The 22,016-nt window shown below is 49.8% G+C and overlaps 23 non-coding genes across 23 annotated transcripts; 11 read left to right on the top strand and 12 right to left on the bottom strand.

The window, feature by feature from the left end:
• The first annotated feature begins 9 nt into the window (after positions 1–9).
• On the top strand, positions 10–81 carry TRNAG-UCC (transfer RNA glycine (anticodon UCC)). Its single transcript has one exon. It is a non-coding gene; the product is annotated as a tRNA-Gly (tRNA).
• Positions 82–2,300: 2,219 nt separating this feature from the next.
• Positions 2,301–2,374, bottom strand: TRNAN-GUU (transfer RNA asparagine (anticodon GUU)). The gene has a single exon. It is a non-coding gene; the product is annotated as a tRNA-Asn (tRNA).
• Positions 2,375–2,515: 141 nt separating this feature from the next.
• TRNAY-GUA (transfer RNA tyrosine (anticodon GUA)) lies at positions 2,516–2,601 on the bottom strand. Its single transcript is given in 2 exon segments — positions 2,516–2,551; positions 2,565–2,601. It is a non-coding gene; the product is annotated as a tRNA-Tyr (tRNA).
• A 371-nt stretch (positions 2,602–2,972) lies between these two features.
• Positions 2,973–3,045, top strand: TRNAK-CUU (transfer RNA lysine (anticodon CUU)). The gene has a single exon. It is a non-coding gene; the product is annotated as a tRNA-Lys (tRNA).
• A 2,564-nt stretch (positions 3,046–5,609) lies between these two features.
• TRNAN-GUU (transfer RNA asparagine (anticodon GUU)) lies at positions 5,610–5,683 on the bottom strand. Its single transcript has one exon. It is a non-coding gene; the product is annotated as a tRNA-Asn (tRNA).
• Positions 5,684–5,825: 142 nt separating this feature from the next.
• On the bottom strand, positions 5,826–5,911 carry TRNAY-GUA (transfer RNA tyrosine (anticodon GUA)). Its single transcript is given in 2 exon segments — positions 5,826–5,861; positions 5,875–5,911. It is a non-coding gene; the product is annotated as a tRNA-Tyr (tRNA).
• A 371-nt stretch (positions 5,912–6,282) lies between these two features.
• TRNAK-CUU (transfer RNA lysine (anticodon CUU)) lies at positions 6,283–6,355 on the top strand. Its single transcript has one exon. It is a non-coding gene; the product is annotated as a tRNA-Lys (tRNA).
• A 269-nt stretch (positions 6,356–6,624) lies between these two features.
• On the top strand, positions 6,625–6,696 carry TRNAG-UCC (transfer RNA glycine (anticodon UCC)). Its single transcript has one exon. It is a non-coding gene; the product is annotated as a tRNA-Gly (tRNA).
• A 2,219-nt stretch (positions 6,697–8,915) lies between these two features.
• Positions 8,916–8,989, bottom strand: TRNAN-GUU (transfer RNA asparagine (anticodon GUU)). Its single transcript has one exon. It is a non-coding gene; the product is annotated as a tRNA-Asn (tRNA).
• A 141-nt stretch (positions 8,990–9,130) lies between these two features.
• On the bottom strand, positions 9,131–9,216 carry TRNAY-GUA (transfer RNA tyrosine (anticodon GUA)). The gene is given in 2 exon segments: positions 9,131–9,166; positions 9,180–9,216. It is a non-coding gene; the product is annotated as a tRNA-Tyr (tRNA).
• Positions 9,217–9,587: 371 nt separating this feature from the next.
• TRNAK-CUU (transfer RNA lysine (anticodon CUU)) lies at positions 9,588–9,660 on the top strand. The gene has a single exon. It is a non-coding gene; the product is annotated as a tRNA-Lys (tRNA).
• Positions 9,661–9,933: 273 nt separating this feature from the next.
• TRNAG-UCC (transfer RNA glycine (anticodon UCC)) lies at positions 9,934–10,005 on the top strand. Its single transcript has one exon. It is a non-coding gene; the product is annotated as a tRNA-Gly (tRNA).
• A 2,219-nt stretch (positions 10,006–12,224) lies between these two features.
• TRNAN-GUU (transfer RNA asparagine (anticodon GUU)) lies at positions 12,225–12,298 on the bottom strand. The gene has a single exon. It is a non-coding gene; the product is annotated as a tRNA-Asn (tRNA).
• A 141-nt stretch (positions 12,299–12,439) lies between these two features.
• On the bottom strand, positions 12,440–12,525 carry TRNAY-GUA (transfer RNA tyrosine (anticodon GUA)). The gene is given in 2 exon segments: positions 12,440–12,475; positions 12,489–12,525. It is a non-coding gene; the product is annotated as a tRNA-Tyr (tRNA).
• Positions 12,526–12,896: 371 nt separating this feature from the next.
• TRNAK-CUU (transfer RNA lysine (anticodon CUU)) lies at positions 12,897–12,969 on the top strand. Its single transcript has one exon. It is a non-coding gene; the product is annotated as a tRNA-Lys (tRNA).
• A 273-nt stretch (positions 12,970–13,242) lies between these two features.
• Positions 13,243–13,314, top strand: TRNAG-UCC (transfer RNA glycine (anticodon UCC)). Its single transcript has one exon. It is a non-coding gene; the product is annotated as a tRNA-Gly (tRNA).
• Positions 13,315–15,533: 2,219 nt separating this feature from the next.
• Positions 15,534–15,607, bottom strand: TRNAN-GUU (transfer RNA asparagine (anticodon GUU)). The gene has a single exon. It is a non-coding gene; the product is annotated as a tRNA-Asn (tRNA).
• Positions 15,608–15,748: 141 nt separating this feature from the next.
• On the bottom strand, positions 15,749–15,834 carry TRNAY-GUA (transfer RNA tyrosine (anticodon GUA)). Its single transcript is given in 2 exon segments — positions 15,749–15,784; positions 15,798–15,834. It is a non-coding gene; the product is annotated as a tRNA-Tyr (tRNA).
• A 371-nt stretch (positions 15,835–16,205) lies between these two features.
• Positions 16,206–16,278, top strand: TRNAK-CUU (transfer RNA lysine (anticodon CUU)). The gene has a single exon. It is a non-coding gene; the product is annotated as a tRNA-Lys (tRNA).
• Positions 16,279–16,551: 273 nt separating this feature from the next.
• Positions 16,552–16,623, top strand: TRNAG-UCC (transfer RNA glycine (anticodon UCC)). Its single transcript has one exon. It is a non-coding gene; the product is annotated as a tRNA-Gly (tRNA).
• A 2,227-nt stretch (positions 16,624–18,850) lies between these two features.
• TRNAN-GUU (transfer RNA asparagine (anticodon GUU)) lies at positions 18,851–18,924 on the bottom strand. The gene has a single exon. It is a non-coding gene; the product is annotated as a tRNA-Asn (tRNA).
• Positions 18,925–19,066: 142 nt separating this feature from the next.
• On the bottom strand, positions 19,067–19,152 carry TRNAY-GUA (transfer RNA tyrosine (anticodon GUA)). Its single transcript is given in 2 exon segments — positions 19,067–19,102; positions 19,116–19,152. It is a non-coding gene; the product is annotated as a tRNA-Tyr (tRNA).
• A 371-nt stretch (positions 19,153–19,523) lies between these two features.
• Positions 19,524–19,596, top strand: TRNAK-CUU (transfer RNA lysine (anticodon CUU)). The gene has a single exon. It is a non-coding gene; the product is annotated as a tRNA-Lys (tRNA).
• The last annotated feature ends 2,420 nt before the right edge of the window (positions 19,597–22,016 follow it).

Here is a 22,016-nt window from a genome sequence, read left to right as displayed (position 1 = left end):
CACAGCCTTGCGTTGGTGGTATAGTGGTGAGCATAGCTGCCTTCCAAGCAGTTGACCCGGGTTCGATTCCCGGCCAACGCAATCTCCTTCTTTGCGCCCTTGACAAAATACCACAGGGCCCCAGGTCCTTATCAAAAGCTCCTTAGATGTCTTGCCTTAGTGACGACTGTGGAAATATTCCTCGGCATCCCAACAGGCTCCGGCCTCCTGCTTTAACTCGCTCGCGGGGTACAGCAGTATCAAGCAACAAGGTTCAGGCATTTCAACCACTGATTCCCAAAGAATCAACTCTGTCACACACAGCGTTTCAAAAGTATCTGCCTACCATTCTAACACCCTCAACTGGCAAGATAATGCACCATTTGGAAGAATGCTAAAGAATGTGTCAACAAGGAATGTAGACTGAAGTTGGAGCCGGAAGAAACAATCACGTCCCATGATGCCATCGGCCTTTTCACTTGTATACACTTGGCAGAGGCTGTTGAGATTGTGGGAAACATCTGAAAGGAGGTAAGTCTCTTGACAGCCAAAAAGAACTAAAGCCTGACCAAGTGCATTCATTGCTGACCCTTGAGCCTTGAATTGTTCCATGGGGAAAAGACCAAGCCGTTTGTAAAGGCATGTGGATTCTACTTGGGTCAAGATTAGAGCATCAGCACCCCACAAGCTTTTAGTGAACCCATAAAGTCAGTGGACAAATATATCAAGTGTACACGGGAAGAGGCACTGAATAGCAAATGCCCCCTTTTGGACGGCGTCTTACAAGGCAAGGAAGGGGCTGACTTGGGCATGGAGGTCTCCAGGAAACCTACCCACACAGACCGCTATCTGCCTTTTGACTCACACCACCACCCACTGGAACACGAGCTGGTTCTTAGGACTCTGCAATATCCGGCTGACATGGTAGCAACCAAAAGAGTCTAAAGACAAAAGAACACAGATGCAACGCCACCCTTGCGAGGGACGCTGGCGTGTTTGCCCCGGTTTCCCTTGACTTCGCCCCGCAGCCAGGCACAGTGTATTTCTTCAGCCAAATACACACGCGCGCAAACGCTCCTTGCCTTCAATGACCGGACTAGGGGATGTTTGTTTTTGGAGTTTTCTTGTCGAGCTGGGGATAGGGATGGGGAATTGTAGTAGGATACTCCAAAATGAGAACTTTTCACACTGAAGACATCTAGCTGATCTCTTAGTTAAGCAGTATTGACGTCCTGACTGGCTTGAGGCCCTCAGGTCCACCCACCTGGGGCCTCATGGCAGCCGGCGCCAGGCGAGGCAGCCTGCCTCCAGCCCAGCTGTTCAGTCCTCTCCCAGGAAAGACGCTGAGCCCATGTGCTCGCAGAACATAAATGCCACTCCCAGCATGCCACAGGACTGCCCTCCCTTGCAACTGGCCAGGGCGGTATCCGTATTCACGCTGTTCATTTGCCTAGCCCCTACCCATGTTCTGGAAAGCTCTCACAGCTTCCTGAAGGCGGGAATAACTCAGACAAACTCAAACAACATCAGAGAATCATGAGCAGACCTGACTAATCCATGGCAGCACTCTGTTAAGCAGAATACCACACTGAATTTACCCGACAGCCTCTCTGGTAAGCAGAGACCAACTATACAAATCCTAGCGCATGACTAGGAGAGTGCTACCGTGACATCTCAGGAGGGCTTTGAAAGCTTGTGGCTACCCAGACTGGGTCTTGGTTAAAACCTCCGCAAGGTCAGGGAAACAAACTGGGGAGAAGCAGAACACTAGGAGAAATCTAGTCATCCCGTATGTAACTGGAGCGTCGGAAAAACTCAGAAGGATCTTTAAGAAACATTGCATCCCTGTGTACTTCAAGCCCAGCATAGCCCCGGGGCACACGCTTAAACATTGACACTATCTGTATTCCACGTTTTTAACACCTCTATCCAGGCCATTTGACAACAATTGAGGCCTTTGGCCATGTCAATCTAGGCACTTTTAGCTATGCAGGCTTCCTGACACCAACAATGGGATCATGTAAGGTGAAAAAAGGTGCTTCCACAATTCTCACACATCCCCTGGTGTTCAGGTGTGAATAGAAATGCTGGGGTTTGTTCCTGAGACTCAGCGGAAGCGAAGAAGTGGCTTGACTAAACTATGAAAGATCTTGAACATTCCAGAAGAAGAGCAATTGATTGCGACATTATTCTAGTCCGTTTTCAAGGAATGTCTCGAGTGAATGGTTAATCGTCAGCCGTGTGAGACAAGCCAAAGGACGCTATTTGTCTTCTTAGGTTAGGGTGAGACTTGGCAGCGGGCCCTGCTAAGGTAAAGAGAAAGTCCCTGGGTGGGCTTGAACCACCAACCTTTCGGTTAACAGCCGAACGCGCTAACCGATTGCGCCACAGAGACCACACGACAAGTGCGCTTGAGCTGGCCCAAAGGAGACATGAAAGATGAACTGAAGGTGCCTAAAAAGCTTCCCAATTGCACATTTGTAGAGATAAGAGATTGCCTTCTTTCTAAAAGTAGAGACGCGGGGTAAAAAGCTCTTCCTTCGAGCCGGAATTGAACCAGCGACCTAAGGATTGCTGCTTTGTCTCTACAGTCCTCCGCTCTACCAGCTGAGCTATCGAAGGGAACTGGAAAGAGCACGTGACACCTTGCATGCTAAGCCAGCGCCGTACACTTTGCATTTGACCTTCTCGGTTGAGGTATTGCTTGATGCCGCCTCGGCCGGAAAGGGCAAATGAATGACTTGGCAGATGTTATGTGGGAGGCTACGGCTTGATGTTTTGCACAGAGAGAAAAGGGTTTGGAATCAGCCAGCGCATTTTGTTGTGATCCTCCAAAGTCACAGCAAAAATGGTGATGTAGCGCCCTGACAGCAAGTGAACAGAGTAGTACTTGGAAGCGCATTGAGTTTAGCCAAAGGAATTATGTCGAAAGCTATCAAAAAGTCTGCGGACTCAGGTGGCTGTGAGAGGCCTTGAAGAGCAAAAGTGCTGTAGCCCGGCTAGCTCAGTCGGTAGAGCATGAGACTCTTAATCTCAGGGTCGTGGGTTCGAGCCCCACGTTGGGCGTGGGACACATTCCGTGTCCCTTTTGCCCGAGTGAAAGGCCTTTGCAAAACTTGTATCTCCAGTTCCTTCATGCGCACTGCACAATCACACCTTTACCGTATCTACTGGCTTGGCTTCCTTTCTCTCCACGAATGGGGAAATATTTCTAGCTGATCTTCCTAGTGGTCACTTGGTACGGCAGCGAATGGACCTTGCGCTGGAGGGGGTCCGTGAGTCAATGTCATGTGTGGCCTTAATTGTATAGAGGTAGCAGGATGCCTGGCGCACAGCCTTGCGTTGGTGGTATAGTGGTGAGCATAGCTGCCTTCCAAGCAGTTGACCCGAGTTCGATTCCCGGCCAACGCAATCTCCTTCTTTGCGCCCTTGACAAAATACCACAGGGCCCCAGGTCCTTATCAAAAGCTCCTTAGATGTCTTGCCTTAGTGACGACTGTGGAAATATTCCTCGGCATCCCAACAGGCTCCGGCCTCCTGCTTTAACTCGCTCGCGGGGTACAGCAGTATCAAGCAACAAGGTTCAGGCATTTCAACCACTGATTCCCAAAGAATCAACTCTGTCACACACAGCGTTTCAAAAGTATCTGCCTACCATTCTAACACCCTCAACTGGCAAGATAATGCACCATTTGGAAGAATGCTAAAGAATGTGTCAACAAGGAATGTAGACTGAAGTTGGAGCCGGAAGAAACAATCACGTCCCATGATGCCATCGGCCTTTTCACTTGTATACACTTGGCAGAGGCTGTTGAGATTGTGGGAAACATCTGAAAGGAGGTAAGTCTCTTGACAGCCAAAAAGAACTAAAGCCTGACCAAGTGCATTCATTGCTGACCCTTGAGCCTTGAATTGTTCCATGGGGAAAAGACCAAGCCGTTTGTAAAGGCATGTGGATTCTACTTGGGTCAAGATTAGAGCATCAGCACCCCACAAGCTTTTAGTGAACCCATAAAGTCAGTGGACAAATATATCAAGTGTACACGGGAAGAGGCACTGAATAGCAAATGCCCCCTTTTGGACGGCGTCTTACAAGGCAAGGAAGGGGCTGACTTGGGCATGGAGGTCTCCAGGAAACCTACCCACACAGACCGCTATCTGCCTTTTGACTCACACCACCACCCACTGGAACACGAGCTGGTTCTTAGGACTCTGCAATATCCGGCTGACATGGTAGCAACCAAAAGAGTCTAAAGACAAAAGAACACAGATGCAACGCCACCCTTGCGAGGGACGCTGGCGTGTTTGCCCCGGTTTCCCTTGACTTCGCCCTGCAGCCAGGCACAGTGTATTTCTTCAGCCAAATACACACGGGCGCAAACGCTCCTTGCCTTCAATGACCGGACTAGGGGATGTTTGTTTTTGGAGTTTTCTTGTCGAGCTGGGGATAGGGATGGGGAATTGTAGTAGGATACTCCAAAATGAGAACTTTTCACACTGAAGACATCTAGCTGATCTCTTAGTTAAGCAGTATTGACGTCCTGACTGGCTTGAGGCCCTCAGGTCCACCCACCTGGGGCCTCATGGCAGCCGGCGCCAGGCGAGGCAGCCTGCCTCCAGCCCAGCTGTTCAGTCCTCTCCCAGGAAAGACGCTGAGCCCATGTGCTCGCAGAACATAAATGCCACTCCCACCATGCCACAGGACTGCCCTCCCTTGCAACTGGCCAGGGCGGTATCCGTATTCACGCTGTTCATTTGCCTAGCCCCTACCCATGTTCTGGAAAGCTCTCACAGCTTCCTGAAGGCGGGAATAACTCAGACAAACTCAAACAACATCAGAGAATCATGAGCAGACCTGACTAATCCATGGCAGCACTCTGTTAAGCAGAATACCACACTGAATTTACCCGACAGCCTCTCTGGTAAGCAGAGACCAACTATACAAATCCTAGCGCATGACTAGGAGAGTGCTACCGTGACATCTCAGGAGGGCTTTGAAAGCTTGTGGCTACCCAGACTGGGTCTTGGTTAAAACCTCCGCAAGGTCAGGGAAACAAACTGGGGAGAAGCAGAACACTAGGAGAAATCTAGTCATCCCGTATGTAACTGGAGCGTCGGAAAAACTCAGAAGGATCTTTAAGAAACATTGCATCCCTGTGTACTTCAAGCCCAGCATAGCCCCGGGGCACACGCTTAAACATTGACACTATCTGTATTCCACGTTTTTAACACCTCTATCCAGGCCATTTGACAACAATTGAGGCCTTTGGCCATGTCAATCTAGGCACTTTTAGCTATGCAGGCTTCCTGACACCAACAATGGGATCATGTAAGGTGAAAAAAGGTGCTTCCACAATTCTCACACATCCCCTGGTGTTCAGGTGTGAATAGAAATGCTGGGGTTTGTTCCTGAGACTCAGCGGAAGCGAAGAAGTGGCTTGACTAAACTATGAAAGATCTTGAACATTCCAGAAGAAGAGCAATTGATTGCGACATTATTCTAGTCCGTTTTCAAGGAATGTCTCGAGTGAATGGTTAATCGTCAGCCGTGTGAGACAAGCCAAAGGACGCTATTTGTCTTCTTAGGTTAGGGTGAGACTTGGCAGCGGGCCCTGCTAAGGTAAAGAGAAAGTCCCTGGGTGGGCTTGAACCACCAACCTTTCGGTTAACAGCCGAACGCGCTAACCGATTGCGCCACAGAGACCACACGACAAGTGTGCTTGAGCTGGCCCAAAGGAGACATAAAAGATGAACTGAAGGTGCCTAAAAAGCTTCCCAATTGCACATTTGTAGTGATAAGAGATTGCCTTCTTTCTAAAAGGCAGAGACGCGGGGTAAAAAGCTCTTCCTTCGAGCCGGAATTGAACCAGCGACCTAAGGATTGCTGCTTTGTCTCTACAGTCCTCCGCTCTACCAGCTGAGCTATCGAAGGGAACTGGGAAGAGCACGTGACACCTTGCATGCTAAGCCAGCGCCGTACACTTTGCATTTGACCTTCTCGGTTGAGGTATTGCTTGATGCCGCCTCGGCCGGAAAGGGCAAATGAATGACTTGGCAGATGTTATGTGGGAGGCTACGGCTTGATGTTTTGCACAGAGAGAAAAGGGTTTGGAATCAGCCAGCGCATTTTGTTGTGATCCTCCAAAGTCACAGCAAAAATGGTGATGTAGCGCCCTGACAGCAAGTGAACAGAGTAGTACTTGGAAGCGCATTGAGTTTAGCCAAAGGAATTATGTCGAAAGCTATCAAAAAGTCTGCGGACTCAGGTGGCTGTGAGAGGCCTTGAAGAGCAAAAGTGCTGTAGCCCGGCTAGCTCAGTCGGTAGAGCATGAGACTCTTAATCTCAGGGTCGTGGGTTCGAGCCCCACGTTGGGCGTGGGACACATTCCGTGTCCCTTTTGCCCGAGTGAAAGGCCTTTGCAAAACTTGTATAGTTCCTTCATGCGCACTGCACAATCACACCTTTACCGTATCTACTGGCTTGGCTTCCTTTCTCTCCACGAATGGGGAAATATTTCTAGCTGATCTTCCTAGTGGTCACTTGGTACGGCAGCGAATGGACCTTGCGCTGGAGGGGGTCCGTGAGTCAATGTCATGTGTGGCCTTAATTGTATAGAGGTAGCAGGATGCCTGGCACACAGCCTTGCGTTGGTGGTATAGTGGTGAGCATAGCTGCCTTCCAAGCAGTTGACCCGGGTTCGATTCCCGGCCAACGCAATCTCCTTCTTTGCGCCCTTGACAAAATACCACAGGGCCCCAGGTCCTTATCAAAAGCTCCTTAGATGTCTTGCCTTAGTGACGACTGTGGAAATATTCCTCGGCATCCCAACAGGCTCCGGCCTCCTGCTTTAACTCGCTCGCGGGGTACAGCAGTATCAAGCAACAAGGTTCAGGCATTTCAACCACTGATTCCCAAAGAATCAACTCTGTCACACACAGCGTTTCAAAAGTATCTGCCTACCATTCTAACACCCTCAACTGGCAAGATAATGCACCATTTGGAAGAATGCTAAAGAATGTGTCAACAAGGAATGTAGACTGAAGTTGGAGCCGGAAGAAACAATCACGTCCCATGATGCCATCGGCCTTTTCACTTGTATACACTTGGCAGAGGCTGTTGAGATTGTGGGAAACATCTGAAAGGAGGTAAGTCTCTTGACAGCCAAAAAGAACTAAAGCCTGACCAAGTGCATTCATTGCTGACCCTTGAGCCTTGAATTGTTCCATGGGGAAAAGACCAAGCCGTTTGTAAAGGCATGTGGATTCTACTTGGGTCAAGATTAGAGCATCAGCACCCCACAAGCTTTTAGTGAACCCATAAAGTCAGTGGACAAATATATCAAGTGTACACGGGAAGAGGCACTGAATAGCAAATGCCCCCTTTTGGACGGCGTCTTACAAGGCAAGGAAGGGGCTGACTTGGGCATGGAGGTCTCCAGGAAACCTACCCACACAGACCGCTATCTGCCTTTTGACTCACACCACCACCCACTGGAACACGAGCTGGTTCTTAGGACTCTGCAATATCCGGCTGACATGGTAGCAACCAAAAGAGTCTAAAGACAAAAGAACACAGATGCAACGCCACCCTTGCGAGGGACGCTGGCGTGTTTGCCCCGGTTTCCCTTGACTTCGCCCCGCAGCCAGGCACAGTGTATTTCTTCAGCCAAATACACACGCGCGCAAACGCTCCTTGCCTTCAATGACCGGACTAGGGGATGTTTGTTTTTGGAGTTTTCTTGTCGAGCTGGGGATAGGGATGGGGAATTGTAGTAGGATACTCCAAAATGAGAACTTTTCACACTGAAGACATCTAGCTGATCTCTTAGTTAAGCAGTATTGACGTCCTGACTGGCTTGAGGCCCTCAGGTCCACCCACCTGGGGCCTCATGGCAGCCGGCGCCAGGCGAGGCAGCCTGCCTCCAGCCCAGCTGTTCAGTCCTCTCCCAGGAAAGACGCTGAGCCCATGTGCTCGCAGAACATAAATGCCACTCCCAGCATGCCACAGGACTGCCCTCCCTTGCAACTGGCCAGGGCGGTATCCGTATTCACGCTGTTCATTTGCCTAGCCCCTACCCATGTTCTGGAAAGCTCTCACAGCTTCCTGAAGGCGGGAATAACTCAGACAAACTCAAACAACATCAGAGAATCATGAGCAGACCTGACTAATCCATGGCAGCACTCTGTTAAGCAGAATACCACACTGAATTTACCCGACAGCCTCTCTGGTAAGCAGAGACCAACTATACAAATCCTAGCGCATGACTAGGAGAGTGCTACCGTGACATCTCAGGAGGGCTTTGAAAGCTTGTGGCTACCCAGACTGGGTCTTGGTTAAAACCTCCGCAAGGTCAGGGAAACAAACTGGGGAGAAGCAGAACACTAGGAGAAATCTAGTCATCCCGTATGTAACTGGAGCGTCGGAAAAACTCAGAAGGATCTTTAAGAAACATTGCATCCCTGTGTACTTCAAGCCCAGCATAGCCCCGGGGCACACGCTTAAACATTGACACTATCTGTATTCCACCTTTTTAACACCTCTATCCAGGCCATTTGACAACAATTGAGGCCTTTGGCCATGTCAATCTAGGCACTTTTAGCTATGCAGGCTTCCTGACACCAACAATGGGATCATGTAAGGTGAAAAAAGGTGCTTCCACAATTCTCACACATCCCCTGGTGTTCAGGTGTGAATAGAAATGCTGGGGTTTGTTCCTGAGACTCAGCGGAAGCGAAGAAGTGGCTTGACTAAACTATGAAAGATCTTGAACATTCCAGAAGAAGAGCAATTGATTGCGACATTATTCTAGTCCGTTTTCAAGGAATGTCTCGAGTGAATGGTTAATCGTCAGCCGTGTGAGACAAGCCAAAGGACGCTATTTGTCTTCTTAGGTTAGGGTGAGACTTGGCAGCGGGCCCTGCTAAGGTAAAGAGAAAGTCCCTGGGTGGGCTTGAACCACCAACCTTTCGGTTAACAGCCGAACGCGCTAACCGATTGCGCCACAGAGACCACACGACAAGCGCGCTTGAGCTGGCCCAAAGGAGACATGAAAGATGAACTGAAGGTGCCTAAAAAGCTTCCCAATTGCACATTTGTAGAGATAAGAGATTGCCTTCTTTCTAAAAGTAGAGACGCGGGGTAAAAAGCTCTTCCTTCGAGCCGGAATTGAACCAGCGACCTAAGGATTGCTGCTTTGTCTCTACAGTCCTCCGCTCTACCAGCTGAGCTATCGAAGGGAACTGGGAAGAGCACGTGACACCTTGCATGCTAAGCCAGCGCCGTACACTTTGCATTTGACCTTCTCGGTTGAGGTATTGCTTGATGCCGCCTCGGCCGGAAAGGGCAAATGAATGACTTGGCAGATGTTATGTGGGAGGCTACGGCTTGATGTTTTGCACAGAGAGAAAAGGGTTTGGAATCAGCCAGCGCATTTTGTTGTGATCCTCCAAAGTCACAGCAAAAATGGTGATGTAGCGCCCTGACAGCAAGTGAACAGAGTAGTACTTGGAAGCGCATTGAGTTTAGCCAAAGGAATTATGTCGAAAGCTATCAAAAAGTCTGCGCACTCAGATGGCTGTGAGAGGCCTTGAAGAGCAAAAGTGCTGTAGCCCGGCTAGCTCAGTCGGTAGAGCATGAGACTCTTAATCTCAGGGTCGTGGGTTCGAGCCCCACGTTGGGCGTGGGACACATTCCGTGTCTCTTTTGCCCGAGTGAAAGGCCTTTGCAAAACTTGTATCTCCAGTTCCTTCATGCGCACTGCACAATCACACCTTTACCGTATCTACTGGCTTGGCTTCCTTTCTCTCCACGAATGGGGAAATATTTCTAGCTGATCTTCCTAGTGGTCACTTGGTACGGCAGCGAATGGACCTTGCGCTGGAGGGGGTCCGTGAGTCAATGTCATGTGTGGCCTTAATTGTATAGAGGTAGCAGGATGCCTGGCGCACAGCCTTGCGTTGGTGGTATAGTGGTGAGCATAGCTGCCTTCCAAGCAGTTGACCCGGGTTCGATTCCCGGCCAACGCAATCTCCTTCTTTGCGCCCTTGACAAAATACCACAGGGCCCCAGGTCCTTATCAAAAGCTCCTTAGATGTCTTGCCTTAGTGACGACTGTGGAAATATTCCTCGGCATCCCAACAGGCTCCGGCCTCCTGCTTTAACTCGCTCGCGGGGTACAGCAGTATCAAGCAACAAGGTTCAGGCATTTCAACCACTGATTCCCAAAGAATCAACTCTGTCACACACAGCGTTTCAAAAGTATCTGCCTACCATTCTAACACCCTCAACTGGCAAGATAATGCACCATTTGGAAGAATGCTAAAGAATGTGTCAACAAGGAATGTAGACTGAAGTTGGAGCCGGAAGAAACAATCACGTCCCATGATGCCATCGGCCTTTTCACTTGTATACACTTGGCAGAGGCTGTTGAGATTGTGGGAAACATCTGAAAGGAGGTAAGTCTCTTGACAGCCAAAAAGAACTAAAGCCTGACCAAGTGCATTCATTGCTGACCCTTGAGCCTTGAATTGTTCCATGGGGAAAAGACCAAGCCGTTTGTAAAGGCATGTGGATTCTACTTGGGTCAAGATTAGAGCATCAGCACCCCACAAGCTTTTAGTGAACCCATAAAGTCAGTGGACAAATATATCAAGTGTACACGGGAAGAGGCACTGAATAGCAAATGCCCCCTTTTGGACGGCGTCTTACAAGGCAAGGAAGGGGCTGACTTGGGCATGGAGGTCTCCAGGAAACCTACCCACACAGACCGCTATCTGCCTTTTGACTCACACCACCACCCACTGGAACACGAGCTGGTTCTTAGGACTCTGCAATATCCGGCTGACATGGTAGCAACCAAAAGAGTCTAAAGACAAAAGAACACAGATGCAACGCCACCCTTGCGAGGGACGCTGGCGTGTTTGCCCCGGTTTCCCTTGACTTCGCCCCGCAGCCAGGCACAGTGTATTTCTTCAGCCAAATACACACGCGCGCAAACGCTCCTTGCCTTCAATGACCGGACTAGGGGATGTTTGTTTTTGGAGTTTTCTTGTCGAGCTGGGGATAGGGATGGGGAATTGTAGTAGGATACTCCAAAATGAGAACTTTTCACACTGAAGACATCTAGCTGATCTCTTAGTTAAGCAGTATTGACGTCCTGACTGGCTTGAGGCCCTCAGGTCCACCCACCTGGGGCCTCATGGCAGCCGGCGCCAGGCGAGGCAGCCTGCCTCCAGCCCAGCTGTTCAGTCCTCTCCCAGGAAAGACGCTGAGCCCATGTGCTCGCAGAACATAAATGCCACTCCCAGCATGCCACAGGACTGCCCTCCCTTGCAACTGGCCAGGGCGGTATCCGTATTCACGCTGTTCATTTGCCTAGCCCCTACCCATGTTCTGGAAAGCTCTCACAGCTTCCTGAAGGCGGGAATAACTCAGACAAACTCAAACAACATCAGAGAATCATGAGCAGACCTGACTAATCCATGGCAGCACTCTGTTAAGCAGAATACCACACTGAATTTACCCGACAGCCTCTCTGGTAAGCAGAGACCAACTATACAAATCCTAGCGCATGACTAGGAGAGTGCTACCGTGACATCTCAGGAGGGCTTTGAAAGCTTGTGGCTACCCAGACTGGGTCTTGGTTAAAACCTCCGCAAGGTCAGGGAAACAAACTGGGGAGAAGCAGAACACTAGGAGAAATCTAGTCATCCCGTATGTAACTGGAGCGTCGGAAAAACTCAGAAGGATCTTTAAGAAACATTGCATCCCTGTGTACTTCAAGCCCAGCATAGCCCCGGGGCACACGCTTAAACATTGACACTATCTGTATTCCACCTTTTTAACACCTCTATCCAGGCCATTTGACAACAATTGAGGCCTTTGGCCATGTCAATCTAGGCACTTTTAGCTATGCAGGCTTCCTGACACCAACAATGGGATCATGTAAGGTGAAAAAAGGTGCTTCCACAATTCTCACACATCCCCTGGTGTTCAGGTGTGAATAGAAATGCTGGGGTTTGTTCCTGAGACTCAGCGGAAGCGAAGAAGTGGCTTGACTAAACTATGAAAGATCTTGAACATTCCAGAAGAAGAGCAATTGATTGCGACATTATTCTAGTCCGTTTTCAAGGAATGTCTCGAGTGAATGGTTAATCGTCAGCCGTGTGAGACAAGCCAAAGGACGCTATTTGTCTTCTTAGGTTAGGGTGAGACTTGGCAGCGGGCCCTGCTAAGGTAAAGAGAAAGTCCCTGGGTGGGCTTGAACCACCAACCTTTCGGTTAACAGCCGAACGCGCTAACCGATTGCGCCACAGAGACCACACGACAAGCGCGCTTGAGCTGGCCCAAAGGAGACATGAAAGATGAACTGAAGGTGCCTAAAAAGCTTCCCAATTGCACATTTGTAGAGATAAGAGATTGCCTTCTTTCTAAAAGTAGAGACGCGGGGTAAAAAGCTCTTCCTTCGAGCCGGAATTGAACCAGCGACCTAAGGATTGCTGCTTTGTCTCTACAGTCCTCCGCTCTACCAGCTGAGCTATCGAAGGGAACTGGAAAGAGCACGTGACACCTTGCATGCTAAGCCAGCGCCGTACACTTTGCATTTGACCTTCTCGGTTGAGGTATTGCTTGATGCCGCCTCGGCCGGAAAGGGCAAATGAATGACTTGGCAGATGTTATGTGGGAGGCTACGGCTTGATGTTTTGCACAGAGAGAAAAGGGTTTGGAATCAGCCAGCGCATTTTGTTGTGATCCTCCAAAGTCACAGCAAAAATGGTGATGTAGCGCCCTGACAGCAAGTGAACAGAGTAGTACTTGGAAGCGCATTGAGTTTAGCCAAAGGAATTATGTCGAAAGCTATCAAAAAGTCTGCGGACTCAGGTGGCTGTGAGAGGCCTTGAAGAGCAAAAGTGCTGTAGCCCGGCTAGCTCAGTCGGTAGAGCATGAGACTCTTAATCTCAGGGTCGTGGGTTCGAGCCCCACGTTGGGCGTGGGACACATTCCGTGTCCCTTTTGCCCGAGTGAAAGGCCTTTGCAAAACTTGTATCTCCAGTTCCTTCATGCGCACTGCACAATCACACCTTTACCGTATCTACTGGCTTGGCTTCCTTTCTCTCCACGAATGGGGAAATATTTCTAGCTGATCTTCCTAGTGGTCACTTGGTACGGCAGCGAATGGACCTTGCGCTGGAGGGGGTCCGTGAGTCAATGTCATGTGTGGCCTTAATTGTATAGAGGTAGCAGGATGCCTGGCGCACAGCCTTGCGTTGGTGGTATAGTGGTGAGCATAGCTGCCTTCCAAGCAGTTGACCCGGGTTCGATTCCCGGCCAACGCAATCTCCTTCTTTGCGCCCTTGACAAAATACCACAGGGCCCCAGGTCCTTATCAAAAGCTCCTTAGATGTCTTGCCTTAGTGACGACTGTGGAAATATTCCTCGGCATCCCAACAGGCTCCGGCCTCCTGCTTTAACTCGCTCGCGGGGTACAGCAGTATCAAGCAACAAGGTTCAGGCATTTCAACCACTGATTCCCAAAGAATCAACTCTGTCACACACAGCGTTTCAAAAGTATCTGCCTACCATTCTAACACCCTCAACTGGCAAGATAATGCACCATTTGGAAGAATGCTAAAGAATGTGTCAACAAGGAATGTAGACTGAAGTTGGAGCCGGAAGAAACAATCACGTCCCATGATGCCATCGGCCTTTTCACTTGTATACACTTGGCAGAGGCTGTTGAGATTGTGGGAAACATCTGAAAGGAGGTAAGTCTCTTGACAGCCAAAAAGAACTAAAGCCTGACCAAGTGCATTCATTGCTGACCCTTGAGCCTTGAATTGTTCCATGGGGAAAAGACCAAGCCGTTTGTAAAGGCATGTGGATTCTACTTGGGTCAAGATTAGAGCATCAGCACCCCACAAGCTTTTAGTGAACCCATAAAGTCAGTGGACAAATATATCAAGTGTACACGGGAAGAGGCACTGAATAGCAAATGCCCCCTTTTGGACGGCGTCTTACAAGGCAAGGAAGGGGCTGACTTGGGCATGGAGGTCTCCAGGAAACCTACCCACACAGACCGCTATCTGCCTTTTGACTCACACCACCACCCACTGGAACACGAGCTGGTTCTTAGGACTCTGCAATATCCGGCTGACATGGTAGCAACCAAAAGAGTCTAAAGACAAAAGAACACAGATGCAACGCCACCCTTGCGAGGGACGCTGGCGTGTTTGCCCCGGTTTCCCTTGACTTCGCCCCGCAGCCAGGCACAGTGTATTTCTTCAGCCAAATACACACGCGCGCAAACGCTCCTTGCCTTCAATGACCGGACTAGGGGATGTTTGTTTTTGGAGTTTTCTTGTCGAGCTGGGGATAGGGATGGGGAATTGTAGTAGGATACTCCAAAATGAGAACTTTTCACACTGAAGACATCTAGCTGATCTCTTAGTTAAGCAGTATTGACGTCCTGACTGGCTTGAGGCCCTCAGGTCCACCCACCTGGGGCCTCATGGCAGCCGGCGCCAGGCGAGGCAGCCTGCCTCCAGCCCAGCTGTTCAGTCCTCTCCCAGGAAAGACGCTGAGCCCATGTGCTCGCAGAACATAAATGCCACTCCCAGCATGCCACAGGACTGCCCTCCCTTGCAACTGGCCAGGGCGGTATCCGTATTCACGCTGTTCATTTGCCTAGCCCCTACCCATGTTCTGGAAAGCTCTCACAGCTTCCTGAAGGCGGGAATAACTCAGACAAACTCAAACAACATCAGAGAATCATGAGCAGACCTGACTAATCCATGGCAGCACTCTGTTAAGCAGAATACCACACTGAATTTACCCGACAGCCTCTCTGGTAAGCAGAGACCAACTATACAAATCCTAGCGCATGACTAGGAGAGTGCTACCGTGACATCTCAGGAGGGCTTTGAAAGCTTGTGGCTACCCAGACTGGGTCTTGGTTAAAACCTCCGCAAGGTCAGGGAAACAAACTGGGGAGAAGCAGAACACTAGGAGAAATCTAGTCATCCCGTATGTAACTGGAGCGTCGGAAAAACTCAGAAGGATCTTTAAGAAACATTGCATCCCTGTGTACTTCAAGCCCAGCATAGCCCCGGGGCACACGCTTAAACATTGACACTATCTGTATTCCACGTTTTTAACACCTCTATCCAGGCCATTTGACAACAATTGAGGCCTTTGGCCATGTCAATCTAGGCACTTTTAGCTATGCAGGCTTCCTGACACCAACAATGGGATCATGTAAGGTGAAAAAAGGTGCTTCCACAATTCTCACACATCCCCTGGTGTTCAGGTGTGAATAGAAATGCTGGGGTTTGTTCCTGAGACTCAGCGGAAGCGTAGAAGTGGCTTGACTAAACTATGAAAGATCTTGAACATTCCAGAAGAAGAGCAATTGATTGCGACATTATTCTAGTCCGTTTTCAAGGAATGTCTCGAGTGAATGGTTAATCGTCAGCCGTGTGAGACAAGCCAAAGGACGCTATTTGTCTTCTTAGGTTAGGGTGAGACTTGGCAGCGGGCCCTGCTAAGGTAAAGAGAAAGTCCCTGGGTGGGCTTGAACCACCAACCTTTCGGTTAACAGCCGAACGCGCTAACCGATTGCGCCACAGAGACCACACGACAAGCGCGCTTGAGCTGGCCCAAAGGAGACATGAAAGATGAACTGAAGGTGCCTAAAAAGCTTCCCAATTGCACATTTGTAGAGATAAGAGATTGCCTTCTTTCTAAAAGTAGAGACGCGGGGTAAAAAGCTCTTCCTTCGAGCCGGAATTGAACCAGCGACCTAAGGATTGCTGCTTTGTCTCTACAGTCCTCCGCTCTACCAGCTGAGCTATCGAAGGGAACTGGGAAGAGCATGTGACACCTTGCATGCTAAGCCAGCGCCGTACACTTTGCATTTGACCTTCTCGGTTGAGGTATTGCTTGATGCCGCCTCGGCCGGAAAGGGCAAATGAATGACTTGGCAGATGTTATGTGGGAGGCTACGGCTTGATGTTTTGCACAGAGAGAAAAGGGTTTGGAATCAGCCAGCGCATTTTGTTGTGATCCTCCAAAGTCACAGCAAAAATGGTGATGTAGCGCCCTGACAGCAAGTGAACAGAGTAGTACTTGGAAGCGCATTGAGTTTAGCCAAAGGAATTATGTCGAAAGCTATCAAAAAGTCTGCGGACTCAGGTGGCTGTGAGAGGCCTTGAAGAGCAAAAGTGCTGTAGCCCGGCTAGCTCAGTCGGTAGAGCATGAGACTCTTAATCTCAGGGTCGTGGGTTCGAGCCCCACGTTGGGCGTGGGACACATTCCGTGTCCCTTTTGCCCGAGTGAAAGGCCTTTGCAAAACTTGTATCTCCAGTTCCTTCATGCGCACTGCACAATCACACCTTTACCGTATCTACTGGCTTGGCTTCCTTTCTCTCCACGAATGGGGAAATATTTCTAGCTGATCTTCCTAGTGGTCACTTGGTACGGCAGCGAATGGACCTTGCGCTGGAGGGGGTCCGTGAGTCAATGTCATGTGTGGCCTTAATTGTATAGAGGTAGCAGGATGCCTGGCGCACAGCCTTGCGTTGGTGGTATAGTGGTGAGCATAGCTGCCTTCCAAGCAGTTGACCCGGGTTCGATTCCCGGCCAACGCAATCTCCTTCTTTGCGCCCTTGACAAAATACCACAGGGCCCCAGGTCCTTATCAAAAGCTCCTTAGATGTCTTGCCTTAGTGACGACTGTGGAAATATTCCTCGGCATCCCAACAGGCTCCGGCCTCCTGCTTTAACTCGCTCGCGGGGTACAGCAGTATCAAGCAACAAGGTTCAGGCATTTCAACCACTGATTCCCAAAGAATCAACTCTGTCACACACAGCGTTTCAAAAGTATCTGCCTACCATTCTAACACCCTCAACTGGCAAGATAATGCACCATTTGGAAGAATGCTAAAGAATGTGTCAACAAGGAATGTAGACTGAAGTTGGAGCCGGAAGAAACAATCACGTCCCATGATGCCATCGGCCTTTTCACTTGTATACACTTGGCAGAGGCTGTTGAGATTGTGGGAAACATCTGAAAGGAGGTAAGTCTCTTGACAGCCAAAAAGAACTAAAGCCTGACCAAGTGCATTCATTGCTGACCCTTGAGCCTTGAATTGTTCCATGGGGAAAAGACCAAGCCGTTTGTAAAGGCATGTGGATTCTACTTGGGTCAAGATTAGAGCATCAGCACCCCACAAGCTTTTAGTGAACCCATAAAGTCAGTGGACAAATATATCAAGTGTACACGGGAAGAGGCACTGAATAGCAAATGCCCCCTTTTGGACGGCGTCTTACAAGGCAAGGAAGGGGCTGACTTGGGCATGGAGGTCTCCAGGAAACCTACCCACACAGACCGCTATCTGCCTTTTGACTCACACCACCACCCACTGGAACACGAGCTGGTTCTTAGGACTCTGCAATATCCGGCTGACATGGTAGCAACCAAAAGAGTCTAAAGACAAAAGAACACAGATGCAACGCCACCCTTGCGAGGGACGCTGGCGTGTTTGCCCCGGTTTCCCTTGACTTCGCCCCGCAGCCAGGCACAGTGTATTTCTTCAGCCAAATACACACGCGCGCAAACGCTCCTTGCCTTCAATGACCGGACTAGGGGATGTTTGTTTTTGGAGTTTTCTTGTCGAGCTGGGGATAGGGATGGGGAATTGTAGTAGGATACTCCAAAATGAGAACTTTTCACACTGAAGACATCTAGCTGATCTCTTAGTTAAGCAGTATTGACGTCCTGACTGGCTTGAGGCCCTCAGGTCCACCCACCTGGGGCCTCATGGCAGCCGGCGCCAGGCGAGGCAGCCTGCCTCCAGCCCAGCTGTTCAGTCCTCTCCCAGGAAAGACGCTGAGCCCATGTGCTCGCAGAACATAAATGCCACTCCCAGCATGCCACAGGACTGCCCTCCCTTGCAACTGGCCAGGGCGGTATCCGTATTCACGCTGTTCATTTGCCTAGCCCCTACCCATGTTCTGGAAAGCTCTCACAGCTTCCTGAAGGCGGGAATAACTCAGACAAACTCAAACAACATCAGAGAATCATGAGCAGACCTGACTAATCCATGGCAGCACTCTGTTAAGCAGAATACCACACTGAATTTACCCGACAGCCTCTCTGGTAAGCAGAGACCAACTATACAAATCCTAGCGCATGACTAGGAGAGTGCTACCGTGACATCTCAGGAGGGCTTTGAAAGCTTGTGGCTACCCAGACTGGGTCTTGGTTAAAACCTCCGCAAGGTCAGGGAAACAAACTGGGGAGAAGCAGAACACTAGGAGAAATCTAGTCATCCCGTATGTAACTGGAGCGTCGGAAAAACTCAGAAGGATCTTTAAGAAACATTGCATCCCTGTGTACTTCAAGCCCAGCATAGCCCCGGGGCACACGCTTAAACATTGACACTATCTGTATTCCACGTTTTTAACACCTCTATCCAGGCCATTTGACAACAATTGAGGCCTTTGGCCATGTCAATCTAGGCACTTTTAGCTATGCAGGCTTCCTGACACCAACAATGGGATCATGTAAGGTGAAAAAAGGTGCTTCCACAATTCTCACACATCCCCTGGTGTTCAGGTGTGAATAGAAATGCTGGGGTTTGTTCCTGAGACTCAGCGGAAGCGAAGAAGTGGCTTGACTAAACTATGAAAGATCTTGAACATTCCAGAAGAAGAGCAATTGATTGCGACATTATTCTAGTCCGTTTTCAAGGAATGTCTCGAGTGAATGGTTAATCGTCAGCCGTGTGAGACAAGCCAAAGGACGCTATTTGTCTTCTTAGGTTAGGGTGAGACTTGGCAGCGGGCCCTACTAAGGTAAAGAGAAAGCACGAGCGTCCCTGGGTGGGCTTGAACCACCAACCTTTCGGTTAACAGCCGAACGCGCTAACCGATTGCGCCACAGAGACCACACGACAAGCGTGCTTGAGCTGGCCCAAAGGAGACATGAAAGATGAACTGAAGGTGCCTAAAAAGCTTCCCAATTGCACATTTGTAGTGATAAGAGATTGCCTTCTTTCTAAAAGGCAGAGACGCGGGGTAAAAAGCTCTGCCTTCGAGCCGGAATTGAACCAGCGACCTAAGGATTGCTGCTTTGTCTCTACAGTCCTCCGCTCTACCAGCTGAGCTATCGAAGGGAACTGGGAAAAGCACGTGACACCTTGCATGCTAAGCCAGCGCCGTACACTTTGCATTTGACCTTCTCGGTTGAGGTATTGCTTGATGCCGCCTCGGCCGGAAAGGGCAAATGAATGACTTGGCAGATGTTATGTGGGAGGCTACGGCTTGATGTTTTGCACAGAGAGAAAAGGGTTTGGAATCAGCCAGCGCATTTTGTTGTGATCCTCCAAAGTCACAGCAAAAATGGTGATGTAGCGCCCTGACAGCAAGTGAACAGAGTAGTACTTGGAAGCGCATTGAGTTTAGCCAAAGGAATTATGTCGAAAGCTATCAAAAAGTCTGCGGACTCAGGTGGCTGTGAGAGGCCTTGAAGTGCAAAAGTGCTGTAGCCCGGCTAGCTCAGTCGGTAGAGCATGAGACTCTTAATCTCAGGGTCGTGGGTTCGAGCCCCACGTTGGGCGTGGGACGCATTCCGTGTCCCTTTTGCCCGAGTGAAAGGCCTTTGCAAAACTTGTATCTCCAGTTCCTTCATGCGCACTGCACAATCACACCTTTACCGTATCTACTGGCTTGGCTTCCTTTCTCTCCACGAATGGGGAAATATTTCTAGCTGATCTTCCTAGTGGTCACTTGGTACGGCAGCGAATGGACCTTGCGCTGGAGGGGGTCCGTGAGTCAATGTCATGTGTGGCCTTAATTGTATAGAGGTAGCAGGATGCCTGGCGCACAGCCTTGCGTTGGTGGTATAGTGGTGAGCATAGCTGCCTTCCAAGCAGTTGACCCGGGTTCAATTCCCGGCCAACGCAATCTCCTTCTTTGCGCCCTTGACAAAATACCACAGGGCCCCAGGTCCTTATCAAAAGCTCCTTAGATGTCTTGCCTTAGTGACGACTGTGGAAATATTCCTCGGCATCCCAACAGGCTCCGGCCTCCTGCTTTAACTCGCTCGCGGGGTACAGCAGTATCAAGCAACAAGGTTCAGGCATTTCAACCACTGATTCCCAAAGAATCAACTCTGTCACACACAGCGTTTCAAAAGTATCTGCCTACCATTCTAACACCCTCAACTGGCAAGATAATGCACCATTTGGAAGAATGCTAAAGAATGTGTCAACAAGGAATGTAGACTGAAGTTGGAGCCGGAAGAAACAATCACGTCCCATGATGCCATCGGCCTTTTCACTTGCATACACTTGGCAGAGGCTGTTGAGATTGTGGGAAACATCTGAAAGGAGGTAAGTCTCTTGACAGCCAAAAAGAACTAAAGCCTGACCAAGTGCATTCATTGCTGACCCTTGAGCCTTGAATTGTTCCATGGGGAAAAGACCAAGCCGTTTGTAAAGGCATGTGGATTCTACTTGGGTCAAGATTAGAGCATCAGCACCCCACAAGCTTTTAGTGAACCCATAAAGTCAGTGGACAAATACATCAAGTGTACACGGGAAGAGGCACTGAATAGCAAATGCCCCCTTTTGGACGGCGTCTTACAAGGCAAGGAAGGGGCTGACTTGGGCATGGAGGTCTCCAGGAAACCTACCCACACAGACCGCTATCTGCCTTTTGACTCACACCACCACCCACTGGAACACGAGCTGGGGGTTCTTAGGACTCTGCAATATCCGGCTGACATGGTAGCAACCAAAAGAGTCTAAAGACAAAAGAACACAGATGCAACGCCACCCTTGCGAGGGACGCTGGCGTGTTTGCCCCGGTTTCCCTTGACTTCGCCCCGCAGCCAGGCACAGTGTATTTCTTCAGCCAAATACACACGCGCGCAAACGCTCCTTGCCTTCAATGACCGGACTAGGGGATGTTTGTTTTTGGAGTTTTCTTGTCGAGCTGGGGATAGGGATGGGGAATTGTAGTAGGATACTCCAAAATGAGAACTTTTCACACTGAAGACATCTAGCTGATCTCTTAGTTAAGCAGTATTGACGTCCTGACTGGCTTGAGGCCCTCAGGTCCACCCACCTGGGGCCTCATGGCAGCCGGCGCCAGGCGAGGCAGCCTGCCTCCAGCCCAGCTGTTCAGTCCTCTCCCAGGAAAGACGCTGAGCCCATGTGCTCGCAGAACATAAATGCCACTCCCAGCATGCCACAGGACTGCCCTCCCTTGCAACTGGCCAGGGCGGTATCCGTATTCACGCTGTTCATTTGCCTAGCCCCTACCCATGTTCTGGAAAGCTCTCACAGCTTCCTGAAGGCGGGAATAACTCAGACAAACTCAAACAACATCAGAGAATCATGAGCAGACCTGACTAATCCATGGCAGCACTCTGTTAAGCAGAATACCACACTGAATTTACCCGACAGCCTCTCTGGTAAGCAGAGACCAACTATACAAATCCTAGCGCATGACTAGGAGAGTGCTACCGTGACATCTCAGGAGGGCTTTGAAAGCTTGTGGCTACCCAGACTGGGTCTTGGTTAAAACCTCCGCAAGGTCAGGGAAACAAACTGGGGAGAAGCAGAACACTAGGAGAAATCTAGTCATCCCGTATGTAACTGGAGCGTCGGAAAAACTCAGAAGGATCTTTAAGAAACATTGCATCCCTGTGTACTTCAAGCCCAGCATAGCCCCGGGGCACACGCTTAAACATTGACACTATCTGTATTCCACGTTTTTAACACCTCTATCCAGGCCATTTGACAACAATTGAGGCCTTTGGCCATGTCAATCTAGGCACTTTTAGCTATGCAGGCTTCCTGACACCAACAATGGGATCATGTAAGGTGAAAAAAGGTGCTTCCACAATTCTCACACATCCCCTGGTGTTCAGGTGTGAATAGAAATGCTGGGGTTTGTTCCTGAGACTCAGCGGAAGCGAAGAAGTGGCTTGACTAACCTATGAAAGATCTTGAACATTCCAGAAGAAGAGCAA

Source organism: Staurois parvus, unplaced genomic scaffold, assembly GCF_062004578.1.
Source record: "Staurois parvus isolate SC_StPar_1 unplaced genomic scaffold, SC_StPar_1.0 ptg002181l, whole genome shotgun sequence".
Lineage (NCBI taxonomy): Eukaryota > Metazoa > Chordata > Amphibia > Anura > Ranidae > Staurois > Staurois parvus.
The sequence above is the reverse complement of the archived record's forward strand: the minus strand, read 5'-3'. Positions and strand labels throughout refer to the sequence as shown.